Source organism: Crinia signifera, chromosome 5, assembly GCF_055691185.1.
Source record: "Crinia signifera chromosome 5, ASM5569118v1, whole genome shotgun sequence".
Classification (NCBI taxonomy): domain Eukaryota; kingdom Metazoa; phylum Chordata; class Amphibia; order Anura; family Myobatrachidae; genus Crinia; species Crinia signifera.
The window spans coordinates 147,352,586-147,366,563 of NC_139221.1; the positions used below are offsets into that span (position 1 = coordinate 147,352,586).

General features: G+C 41.4%; 1 protein-coding gene across 2 annotated transcripts in view; it reads left to right on the plus strand.

Moving 5' to 3' along the window:
* FBXL7 (F-box and leucine rich repeat protein 7) overlaps nt 1-13,978 on the plus strand; it is a 258,398-nt gene that overhangs the window by 231,805 nt on the left and 12,615 nt on the right. The window lies entirely within an intron of this gene.

Here is a 13,978-nt window from a genome sequence, read left to right on the forward strand (position 1 = left end):
TTTAAGGGGTTTGTTTACTAAGATGAGAGCTCTATTGAAGATGGGATGTTGCTATGGGCAACCAATCAGATTCTATCTATTATCTTCTAGAAGGTGCTAAATAAATAAGAACTAGAATCTGATTGGTAGCTGTGGGCAACATCTCATCTTCCATAGAACTCCCATAAACCCCTCATTCTCAACCCCTCATATCATTTGCATCCTCAGATCTCATCTGATCTGATAATATCGTCCCAATTCCCAATGCGATAATTAACTAAATTGAAAGCGCGCGTATGTACCAATTACCACATGCAGGGATATTACTTGCGAGTAAGCTCTGTCCCTGCAATGTCACTCTGCCGCCATGATTTTTATAGAGCTTCATTTATAGTACTGCCCATACATTATGATTATCAGCACAGATAGGACATCTGAAATAAAGTACAACAAACATGACATCATTATGTGTTGCCTGGAAAGTAAGTAAAGGCCCATACACACCGGGCGACTTTGAGCTAAAAGTAAGTCAAAACAGCAGGTTTGAGCGGCTTTCAGCTCAAAGCCGCCCAGTGTGTGTGGACCTTAAGGGGTTCTATCTCGCGGGATACAAACATCTCTTTTTACACAAACATGGACTAATACTGTAGTTCTTATAAATACATGTTCTAATGGCTCTTACTAATAACTAGAATGCAGTTTATACACGTAGCTAGCCAAGTGAGACAGAGTCAGCGCTATCAGTCTATCCCATTCAAATGCTGCTGGTATGAAAATGCTGTCAATTGTTCTGCTCTATATCCTGGGAATTTCTGCCAAGTGTACATTCTGGAAAGGCATTTACTCCCTGTGTTTATTCCTGTTAAGAAGAGACAAGCTCTTGGGATTTCCTGCAAGCAAGCCAAAAGCAGACGTTGTTACCTAGGGAGAACACGAGGAAGACATGATATATTTGAAATGATATGTACAAGCAGGGTTGTTATAGAGAACATATGGTCACCATCATTCCTATTCCAAATGTTATTGAAGGCGCAGCCAAACATATAATAAAAATATATCCAAAGGAAATATAATTGTATGTTTGTTCACTAGCATTGAAATGTGATAACCCAAGGAGCATGTTGTTGCTATTCATTTTGGAGAGCTAGTACCATTTACTATAATATAGTGAGCTGATGGTCATAAAATGTACTCTATCCTGTGTAATCTATTAAGCTGAAGAAGTTGTATTACTTGTGATGCCTACTTAAGTCAGAACCTTTTCTTTTATAGGAAATATTCTTCCTTTTTTACATTTAAATTATACTATTTATTTCTCTTTTCTTAGCAGTGCTGAAAATCAGTAACATTTCAATTTGAAGCATTTGGCAAGTAAATAAAAGACAAATATAAAATGCGACATCCTAAAGGGTCTCCTATACTCATTCTTGCCAAAATCTACATTTTATCCTCCTGTTGATCCTGGAACTGATCTGGAAAGATGGTCTACCTAGGGAGGCCGACTTTCAAAATGTTCCTTGTAAGCAGGCTGCATATCTATTCAATTTTATGCAAAGTGAAAAAAATATCTGATATCAGCACCCCCTGCTGCCGAACATGATTAACGCAACTTAAATTAATCAGACACAGCATACTTGACTACTCTCCCAGGAAAGCTGTGGGTCTCTAGCTTTTTTGGGTACTTCTCCCTCATCCCTGAAAGGTAGATAAGTGAAATCCCACCCAGTTTCTAATGGTGTGTGTAGTATTTGGCCTTCATCTCCTCTCTGGGCTTTGGAGAACATGCAGTGTCCATGTAGGATGAATACTACCAGTATTATTTTGAATTTGCACTCATAAATACATATATCTTATACATTTATCTCTATTATTCAGTTTAATAATTTCACGTATAGTTAACATAATGTATTTATGCTGTCAGTTATTATATAGGGGTATATTCAATGCCGTCGGCAAGGCGGTTTGTACGGCGAGGATGGCTTGTTTTTCCGACGAGGATCAATGAAAACAAGGTATCCTCACCGTCAAACCCACTGGCCAACAGCATTGAATATACAGTACCCTCATATAAGTATTCCCTTAAAAGGCGAGGTTCACTGCAAATGCAGCGAGTCCCTCGCATTTTGTGGCAAGAATCACCGTTTTTATGGGCGCACTCGCCGTTTCCACCTCACTGAAAAGAACTAGCGAGATGGAAACGGTGAGAGAACAAGATGGTGTTGAATACTCTGACAGAGAGCTATCGGCACTGCTTGACAGTGTCTTGCCGCCCCCATTGATTATACATTATCTTTCTAAACGTACTGTAGGAAATACGGTACTTGTTTCCTAGCACGGCCACAATCGCGGGCATCGTGTACCTTTAAGTTAAGGTACACGATGCCCGCGATGGACCCGATTTTCTTTGAAATGAGGTCCATTTTGCCGGCAAAGGAAAAATCGGGGGCATCGCGTCGGTCGCGAGCATTAACATGGCTCCCGACGCGATGCCCCCGATTTTGCCATAGGCTTCAATGTTAAGATATTTTTAACATTGAAATCAGGAGCATTGGGTCGGTCTTGTGCCATTATAATGGTACAAGATGAGATGGACTTGATGAAGTCCATTTTACATAGGGAACAATGTGAAATGGGCCAGTATGACTCACTGATAGATGGCTTTATCTAGCCCTGATTCCATAAATTAGAATGTTGGGAAGTATGCTGTACTAGTTGCCAGCTTGTTAAAATGAGAGAGCTGCAGGGAGGTGAGGAGCTTTTTTTACATAGGATGTATGCACATATCAGAATAAGTGCCCCAGAGTGTGTGACTGATATCTGTGGCCTCTGTCAGCTATCACAACTGGATAATTTCCCGAATAAATTTGTATTTTTTCATGCCCTTCACCTTCAGAGGTACAGTAGGCTAGGCTACTCAGCATTTTTTTAGGCATGCAATATTAAGAAAATCTCATAACACAGATTGCTTGTATTGTCTTTATTGAGCCATGCATAATGCAAAGACTGGTGTAGCTCTGAGCTCTGGCGGGCTTAGTGGATAAAGCTCAGTTACAGGACAATGGATGACTTAGAAAACAAATTACCGTAGTGGGCACTCCAATACAGGTACCAATATGTGGTGGGCCTGATTCATTCACAAATTGAGTATTAATTAAGACAATCTAGGGCAACCCATTTTATCTCCTTGCATTAACATTAGGTAATTAATCTCTTCCATCCAGTTTAATAGGATAGCCAATTAATCACTAAGATTTGAAGTGGTTCTAGGCAGGAAATGTACATGTGAAATACAAGGGTGATTCATTTGGAAATTCATCTCATGATAGGTATCACCTAAAATGTCACTGAATTGCTCTGATATGGACTTTCTTGTTGCATTTAATCAATAGAAACCACCTCTATATCCAGAGCATTATAATGAATTTTGGCAAACAATTGAAAGCATTGGTTGCAAGGCATTTACAAGGCATTATGCACATCTAGAATAGATTGCAAGCTCTGATAAGAGCCCATCGCTGCTATCAATAAGATCCAGGATCAGCTGCAAAGGGTTTGCATGATCCCTCTCCATCAGGACTGCCCCATAATGGACTAAGACCATGTACAGTACTGTTCTCATGCTTATGCACTATCCATCCCTAATGACAGTACCACACTTGTTACCATTGTTGTTTTGTTTCCTTTTTCATTTTGGTTCTTGAATAGAGATTGATCTGGAGTAGGCTCCTCCTCTATAAATCATTATACACACGGCTGGCCCAGACCAATTTAGTGTCTTAGGAGAAATTTAGCCTGGTGCCCCCATACCCTATGTGGAAGATCTTGTACACGCAGAAGTCACATACAGGCAGGAAAAAGAGGCATGTTCTCACAAAAGTTTAAGCTCTTTTGGGGCTCATTACATTGTGTTTCTCATCAGACACAGCCTCACCCCGTCTTGTGCCTCTCCAGTCTACACAAGTATGCTGTTTACATAGTGCGCACTAGGATATATATATATATATATATATATCACACACAATTTTGTGGCTGCCCCATCTGGAAGGGGACAGCCAGGTTGGCACAAATGAGGGCAAGGCTTATTCCTATGTGGGCAGCGTGGGGTGTGGAAACTTCACTGTGTCATCACAACTCATGCCCCCTGCTCTACAATGCCCAGAATGCAGGTATTGGAAAGCGGGTGTGGAGTTACAATAACTGCAGCCACCTGAAGCTGGTGGGTGCTGGCAGTGGGGGCTTGATCCAGGAGGCTTGCCTATTTTCCCATGGGGGCTGGAACACCTCAAGATTTTTGGGAGCATCCCGGTTATTCCAGAAGAGCAGGCAAGTGTGCTCAAACATACATGAATGAATTGTGGCAAACGAAAGAAGCAATATTGATGGCGCTGAATTTTCGACATAAATGTTGTGTATCGCGTATTGATACTCAGATGGTGAGTGGACCATAAGAAAGAGGAAAACAACGTATAAGACTCAGGGAACTTATGGGTCAAATACTGGGATATTACTTTTCGGATCAGAAGAGGGGTACCAAACTCACAATGGAAAATACCAAGCTAGGTGCATAAGGGTACCTTTAAGTGGGTCACCCCTTGTGGGAATAGTCTAATCAATAGACGCGTAGTCTCTAGTCAATAGATGCGTACCGTACTCACACTCAAATTGGGCGGATGACTCTTATCTCGGTTTCTTTGATCCCTGGACATCTGCCATAGTGGTCTAAAGCAGGCTTGGTGCAGGTATCCCGGGCAAAGAAAAAAATAAATTTACAGTATGTGAGTTTCTGGTCTATTAGAAGCAGCAAAATATTAACCACTTAGGGACCAATAGAGCATACAAAAACTCACAGGAAGATTGGAAACACCGTGTGCATCTTTAAGCGGACACCAGATGTGGACCAAACCCCCTATTATGAGGAGAATACGTAAACTTACAAGGTATAAGGTGGTCAGACACATATAATGGTTTCTTTAATAGGATCCCAATTCCTCCATATAAGCCCCACTCATAAATGCAGTGGAGGCAAAAGGGAAAGTAGGAACTGGCTTAATAAAAAGGGTGTAATATAAAACTTGACAAAACAAAACAATAAAAACAAAAACATGCTATACCTAAGTAGCAACCAGGATCAACAAAGAATCGCTATTCAGTAACAGATAAAAGGTAGGTCAGTCACTCTGTAGGCCTCATGAATGAATTACTGCAGGCGCCATACCCACCCCACACAAGTGTCTTTCCAGCCACCACTTTAAATACCCCCCCCCCCCCCATAATGTCTAAAATTTGACTCATTCAATGAACAGAGAACTGATATTTTATGTTCTTTTTACAAATGAAGATACATGACACTCTTTTTTTTTTTTTTACTATTTAGATACAAAACTTGGTACATTATGACTGAGAGGCTCCAACCTCATACAACTGTTTAATCTGCCTATGTCTGATTAGATTAGTCTATAATCTTGAGGAACAAAAAGCAGCTGTAGCCAATTTGACACATGGGCAAATCCATTGTAACGGGCAAGATATATGCACAAAGTACTGTACCACAAAGTAGGAAGAATCTGCTCTACTACAGTGTACTTGATTTTTCCATACATCCATTTCAATAACTAAATCAGGACAACTTCTTTCTGGCGGAAGTACTGTATATGTAAATTGGCTGAGTAAATATGCTCCTAACCTAAGTTACAGTAGCAATTTAAAATGCTGGTTACTAAAATTCTAAAAACAAGTGTATTTCCTTACAGCTCTTATGAATAGCAGGACTCACTCATCTAACGTGTCACTGAAAGTTAGACAACTTGACAAAAGAAACAACCTGAAATGCTGCCTAGTAATGCGAAGGTTTCTCCTATTAAACGATATACAAAAATAAATATTTGAGAGGAGAAATGTTTATACACTCTATTTTGCTCTCTCCAGAAATCCGAATGTTTTTCCTGGCTGAGCTCACGGATAGGAAAATGTAAAAGACAGAGGTCTGGTTACTCTTTTTTTTGCCAGGTGGCAAACTTGTAGTAAAGAATTAACGTATTGGGCATTATTTGTGAACAGATGGCACAGTGCTAAGACCACATTATTCTGGTGTTCTACGTTTTGCCAGACTTTATATTACTAGTTATAGTTTTGGGAAAGATTCACGGATTACAACAATTAGTGTAATGTCCTTAGAACAATTATACAAGTGCCGAATTTCTAAGAAAAAAAATCTACTTCTGCACATATGATATTTTTTTATAATTAAAACTGGTGTATGTAGGGAAAATCAAATGCAATATCCTTAACTTGATCTGAGAAGTGGTTAGTTTTAAGAAAACCAAGTGGTGGAGTCTGTAATTATAACCCCCAATAGATTTTATTCAGAAAGTACAGTTGGAATTTACTAGGCTTAGGACTGAATTTCCACTTGCTTCTTGTGTTCCCTTGTAGGAGACAGTTGCACAGCAATTCTTATTTGTAATACGTTCTAATTACACAGTGAATGGGTGTTGTATCAAAGATGGAATATTCATTATATTCCTGATTTGGGTACAATTTCCTCCAACATTTCTGTTGCACCTACATTTCCCTATCATGTTTACCCCATGTACACCCCGATTTCTACAACGTTTGGGCTGTAACTTTGCTTATTTCTACTTATCACTATGTATGGTACATATTGTACCACAACTCTATTATATATAGTCTGGTAAGCATTCCACAGTCAGAATCATTCTTGTAATCTCACATTCTAATACAATAAAAGTTGTAATTCATTTTGCTGGGAATGTTGCACAATAATCTTTTAACATTCCTTTCTAGAATTACACACTGCACCTCCTCTCACACAAAACTAATATAACTGCCTGCAAGAAAGGTGCTGACAGCACATAAACAAGCATGATTTCATTGTACCCCACTGGTGTGCAGGAGGAGCCACTTCCCAGAGATGCTCTTAACAGATGTCTTTGATTTGTTCATCTGTTGAGAAGAGGATTTATATGATTTGTGTGTTTACACGAGTGTTATATTCGCAAAAGGAACGTTTCCCTTGTGAAGGAAAAAAAAAGGAATTAAGAAAGCTGATTTAAGTTACGTGTACTTTCATTCTTCTGAGATAAATGATGTCAGACCTATTCGTCATTCATGGAATGCCTTTTCATATTTCAGATTTGTATGATAAAGAAGATACATACTTTTACCTGTGGATCATACAAAACACATTAACACACCACTATCAAACAACTGACTTTGAGCCGATTTGGGATAGAATTGGGTGACTTGGGATAGAAAACCAGACTGGGAAATTAAGGTGGGGTCTGTTGATGGGGTGGAGTCTGTTGGTGGGATAGCTCCTCATAGACAGAGCCATGACTACGTGTGTAGATGCTTTGTGGGCTTACCATCACCCGCCCCACTGCATGGCACCCTGCAAGCCAGTAGCAGGTTAGTAGTGCCCCCCACAATCAGGAGACTGCTGTGGTTTACGGATACCGGTGACCCTGCTTCATGTGCGTGATGTCACACACAAAATGGGTGGGGCCAGCACAGGGCACCGCAAGCCAAATTTACTGTGTTGCTCATAGACGTCACCATCATTTGTACCACTGAAACTTGCACCAGCCCTAGTTATGTGCAGATTATTCAGCCCAGTATAACTTGTAATATCAGCAATCCAACATGTCTCTAAGCAAACACTTTTAGCAACATTCCCATGTCACTCCAATAACACGCCCATACAATGTTATATATCTGGGTCTGATTAGCTAACAGCCCAGTTATGCCCAACACATTTCTAATACTTTCTTTATGAATGCATCAGAATCTGTACTTTGACTCTGTATGAATACAGAGTACATGCAGAATCCTCAAATCGCTGGTAGCTTTTATACAGGCAGGTGATTCCTTATAAGGGGCTTCTAGTTTGCAAAAAATACCCTCCATGCCTTTAACCCACCACCACTTCACAACTCCACAGGAAAAGTATGGTGATGACGGGCACCAGCAGAAGACTTTTTATTATTTGTTTATATTTTATTCTCTCCTCCTTATGTTGCTGTTATGAAGGTACTCTAGTAATCATGCAGATTTTGCTACAATGCATTTACTAACTTTCTAAGCTGTGTCACGACAAAATAGACCAAATGCTGCACAATGCCATAGACAACATGACATTACCCATGTCCATACAAAATCTACATGCCCGGACCATACAGGGAGGCTTTATTCTACCCCCCCCTCCTCTACCTGGTGACAGGTGTGACAGGCAGCCCCCCCGGACAGGACACCCCCCGGACCGGAGGCTACAAGCTACAAAATGCAGAGTTTGATGTCCGGTCCGGCGGTCCGGAGGTTTTGTGTTGGTCCGGTTTTCACCCATACCCAATAATATGAATGTGCTGGTTATTTGTTATGATAAGACCAGTATGCCTGACATGTTTTATGCTAATGCAACCATTTCATGATTAGCTCAAATATACCTTCCGACTTCAACCCTTGTGACACAGAGCTTTGCAGGAGATGAAAACTGATAACAGATAGTTTGGATTGTCATCAAATATTGACATATTGGTATTATTGATATTTATTGTCAAATCTTGGTCCGGTTACCAATCCATTCAGCCAATGGATCCTTATACCAAATGGATCGATAATAGCTACTGTTTGCCATTTTCATAGTTTGCACTGTCAGAGAAATGTTGTGCTGTATTCTGTCAACAAAGGGGGTTTGTAGTAGTGCACATTGCAAATTAACAATGTATAAAAAAAGATTGATCCCCCCCTCTCTGGCAATAATAATGCTGTATCGATTTGCAATCCAGTCAAATAAAACTAAAAGTAAATAATAATAATTTTAATGTAATCCACAGTCTGAAAAAAAATGTGAATTGCTCTTGTAAAGAATAGCATACCATGTCTACAGGTTAATGTAAATATAAGAGTGAGTATTAACGCCACATGCACTGGCAGGAGCATGCTTACTGTGCACTGAGTCGTTGCAGGAAATGTAAACCTTTCAAATAGGATTCTGATTGGCTATGAAAGCTTTCATTGGTATGTATTCAATGCTGTTTGCGAGGTCTTCCTGCTCGCTGTCACCACTCACCCTGACAGTATTCAACACAGCCTCTGCATCTGCCAATTCCCCCTCGCTCCGTTTTTTGAGCGAGGTAGAATTGGCGGATGCGGCTCCAGAAGCAGCGAGACCCGCGGCTAAAAACTGCGAGTTTTCTGCAGCAGCCGCGGGTCTCGCTGTTTTGGGGAATTCTCGCTGTCCTGTGACGGCGAGGATTTCCCCACAACGTTGAATAGTGCGAGCGGCCGGCGCGGGGGTTAAACAGCGAGGATCGCTGGTTTTCAGCAATCCTCGCTGTTTAACCCCCTCGCCGGCCGCTCGCTGCGGCATTGAATACATGCCATTATGTTTGTGTGACACAGTCTTACACCCACACAAACATTGTATTTAAATAATGTATTAATAGCTGTAAATTGCGGTCATGCTTTTACTTTGCTTTTTCCAGTACTACTGGAATTACATTTCTGAAAAACCAGCTGGGGAGTGTACGCTCCATTAACATTTACAATATAGGTAATATAAGTCAGTGAGAATTTAGAAAATATTTACACCTAAGTAGACATGAGCAGTTGGGATTCCTCGGAACCCGAACCGCCCCGAACAGAGCCCCCCGAGCTGTCTGTGAGCCGCGCTTGTGAGTTTCCGGCTTTGTTCACAAACTCAAGTGCGGCCGAACGCGGTAAGCTGACGTTGTATTCTTGCGAGATGCCGAGTCTTTAAAGGCTCGGCGGCCTGAGAATTTGGTGCCATTTCTCACACGCTTCCACAAGCTGCGCACAGCTCTGCAGTGCAGGGGTCTGGGCATGTTGTGCAGAGGGGTGTTGTGCAGAGGGGTGCAGTGCATTGTAAAGGGGGGCTGTGAAGCACAGAGGGGAGTTGTGCAGTGCAGAGGGGTTTGTGCTGTGCAGAAGAGTTTGTGCTGGGGTTTGTGCCTGTGTGTTAGGCAGGCTGTCTCAGTGTAGTGGGGTACTGTACACAGGCAGGCTCAGTCAGCTTTTCATTTTTTTTCTCATTTCATTGTGGTGAGCTGTGTTCTGCCTCCACGCAGTGTTATACAAGCGCTGTCTATAAAAAATAAATAAAATAATACATTTTGCAATTCTCTATTTTTTTATATACTGCACCCATACTATACTGTCAGGAGTTCCATGTGTGATTGTTCCGCCTCCACGCAGTGTTATACAAGCTGTGTATAAAAAATGATATTATTCTAGGGATAAAAAAAAATTCCAAAATTGCGTGATTTGGGCGTTTTTTGACCATTTTTGAAAAAAATCCAAAGCCTTTCACCGCCACTTGACAAAGCCAAATCCATATCCCAGCGACAAATCCAAATCTTTGGCCCCGGCGCCCATCTCTACACCTAAGGGGTATATCTTATTAGTGAGGGATGATTCACTACTAATAGGTTGTACCAGAGCCATCCTATTAGCCCTAATTCCGGCATCCTTTCCCCCAATAACAGCATATTCCCCAATAAGCAGCCACCAGGACCCGATCCTATGTTTTTGCCCAATCACAGGTCCTTTTCTGCGTATTAAAATGCTCACTTATTGGATACCGCAATAATTAGCATCGGTCATTAATAGTGGTATCTGGACATTTTTATTGGCAAGATCTGGCAGGGGACAATAGGATATCTCCCTAAAGGTGCGTACACACAGGGCAATATGATCGCTAGCAATATATTGCTCAGCAATCATATTGCCCCGTGTCCCGTTTTCATCTGCGACCAGAGATGGTCACAGATGAAAATTTAAACACTGCTGGGTGAAGAGGCAGGGGATGTCGCTGGTCGGAGGAGCATGCTCCTCCGACCAGCGACCATTTAGGGGCTGAAAACGGGAGCGCGCACCCAGCGATTTCAGCCCCTATCGCCCCTGTGTGTACACAGCATTAATGTTATATCTAAAAAAAAGGACTCGCACAAGGCGAGTTGTTACAAGCGCTGCTCAACTCGCCTTTTTTTTGTTTCTTCAAGTGGGGAGTGACTGCCCTCACACTAAAGCATCTGCTTAAACTGCAGAAACAGCTCACTGTTGAGCGCCTGATTATTCCTAGTGAATATTTTCTTTCCCCTTAATGTTATATCTAATTTTACTTTAAACTGTATGTTTTATTGGAACCAGAAAACTACTTGAATAAATTAGAACAGTTGAATTTGGCACAAAATGTATTTTTAATAGTAATTTTTTTATTATTATTATTTTTTTTTTTTTACAGAAATGACCAAGAATGTAATTTGTACTATAATAAAGTTATGTTTAAATTGTGATACCAGAACAGTCTGTGATGGTCTAAGTATTCTTCCTGTGATTACTGATATACTATTTACAGCGTGTCTGTTGTTGACAATCTATTTGTCTGGCTTCGTCATTTTATAGCAATGGTGGTTTCCAACATTCATGTACTTGTAAATCAAGCGAGTCATAAAATGCAGCTTTTTACCTTAAAAGGATTCTGGGATACTGGATTTTGCAGCAATGTTCTCTCTACATGGGGGCAGTTGTGTTGTTTTTTTTATTTTGTTAGCATGATTCAAGCACCATGACTTCTTCATTTAAACCCATTTGTAATTACTTCTTCAGCATGCTGTAGTTTATTGTTTTCAATTACATTCTGTGACATAGAATATATATTTGCAGTTAGCCTGAATATTGCAAGAAACAGGGGCAGAACTCTGGGAGGCAATGGAGTCATCTGCCGACGGGCTCCTGTATGTTCTTGGGAAAAAATACAGATTGTGTGCAAAATAGTGGCCATGGCCTTAGGACATTGCTCCACCATTGCAAGTAGTAATTGAGTCAAAAAACATCATTGTTGCTCTTAGACGTGGTTTATGTGTCTTTTTCATAATAAAAAACTGGTATGTGTGGTGTTCACTAAAACTGGTATGTGTGGTGTTCACTACCTGCAAGCCACACTGGTGTGTGGCTTGCAGGTAGTGAAATAATGGTTTTCACTTAATAGCCTGCAGCATTGCTTATTACATTCATGTGTATGTGTTTGACAAGTAATCAGCGTTAATTAGCAGACCCAGGCGTCCGCTCTCATGCGGTATCTCTAGGGGTGGTCAGGAGCAATCTTTGGCGTGCGCCTGTTTTTGGGCCAAAATGCACGGTGCGTTCGCCGATCGAGACGGTTGTGGCACCGTGCATTTTGTGTGCACACCCCCGTGTACGCCCATGTTTATGCCCAGTTTTCCTCATTATTCCGGCCGCTCCCATAAAAATGCCCACATGCCGCCCACGATGACCGTGCTCTTGCGGACAGGTTTTTTCACACGGAGAGACCCGTCAGTGAGCGGTGTGAGGTCGCCGCACATGCGCATTGCGAAAGATACGCATGCGCAGATGAAAAAAAAAATGATCCGCCCGTATATGGTCCCACCGTACCAAACAGAATAACCCCCTATATATATATATAGATATATATATGTGTGTGTGTGTGTGTGTGTGTGTGTGCATAAAACACATATTTCAGAACAGACACATATTATATTATATAAGGTTGTGACGAACTGTGACGAACTTATGCCACTGGCAAGAACTTTATAGTAAAAGTTATTTAAGATCTGTCACACCATTTGTCTACAGCAAGCCTGGCTGCTTGTGGCTCGCCAGCTTCTGTAAAACTACAAGTCCCAGCATGCCTTGCCACTGTTTTGCTATTAGGGAATGCTAAAATTGTGGAAAAGCATGCTGGGATGTGTAGTTTCACAACAGCTCGAGAGCTGCAGGTTGGCCAGACACTTCTAACTATGTCTAACTATGGGCCCAATTCAGGTTTGATCGCTGAGCTGTGAATTTGAAGCCTGAGCGATTATCAGAGGACTGCGCATGTGCTTAGACCTCAGTGCGCGAGCACAGGCTCCAAACGCTTGTACTTGCAAGCCGCACACTGTTTGATTGACAGTAGGTGGCTATTTGGGGGCATACGGCCGTAGTTTTCTGAGTGTTCCCCAGAAAAAACAGGCATTCCCCGGCCATCAGGAGGGAGCATCATCAGCGGCCTCCTTCTCCACACGGCCTTCACATCACAGGGTGAATCCAGGCTCACTCAGCGCTGGGGGCAGAGGGAAAAATCATCTGATTTTTCCTGTGTGCACGGCTGCGAATGTGTTGGCAGATGTGTAGCGGGGAGTGGGGGGGTGGGCATGCGTACAGGGGGGCGGTGGCTTTCTGCTCGCTGGGCTCCGAACAATACCAGCCCAGTGTGCAGGTCTGATTTGGGCCCTATATTACATTTCATTTGTATAATGCTCTTCATCATACAAATTTCTAATTTTAGTGTTTTTTTTTATTAATTTATTTGGGGGTGTATTCCTCCAAGCGTATTACTGCATTAAGTAATTGACCAGGCCCCACAATGCAATCACAGGGATGCAGGCAGTTATTGGAGTAATTCAGTCTACATAGTAACTATTATGCATAACATGAAATCCAGGAATGATAGACATGCTGTGTACTGCCCCAAGCCAGTCATCTGTGAATGTGTACAGATGTGTCTGACTTTACTAGTAATCCAACAACCTCTGAACTGGAGACAGGCCACCCAGGAGCTGATCTTGACAAGGAGAATTATTGGAAAGTAAACGAGATGATAGCTCTAGAACTTAAGTACATTGTATACACATAATCTTCATGTTATCTCTCCTGTTCTTCTGTAAAAGGAACTCCACAGTTTAATGTCAGTAGCTGTCACAAGGATCATAAAACAGTTGGCACCAAGATTTACCTCTTCACTGACAGTTTGACAAGAGAACCACTGTTGGGGATTGTTAAAGATCTGTTTAATGGTTTAGGGTAAATAGTTTATTTTATTGTTTTATGGCAAATAAAGTTGAACTGAAGATTTCAGTTACAGTCTAATGACAGTAAAGGAAGATTTACTATACATTTACAGCTTGTTGTTATTCTTGTCTTACCTATTCAGAGCAAC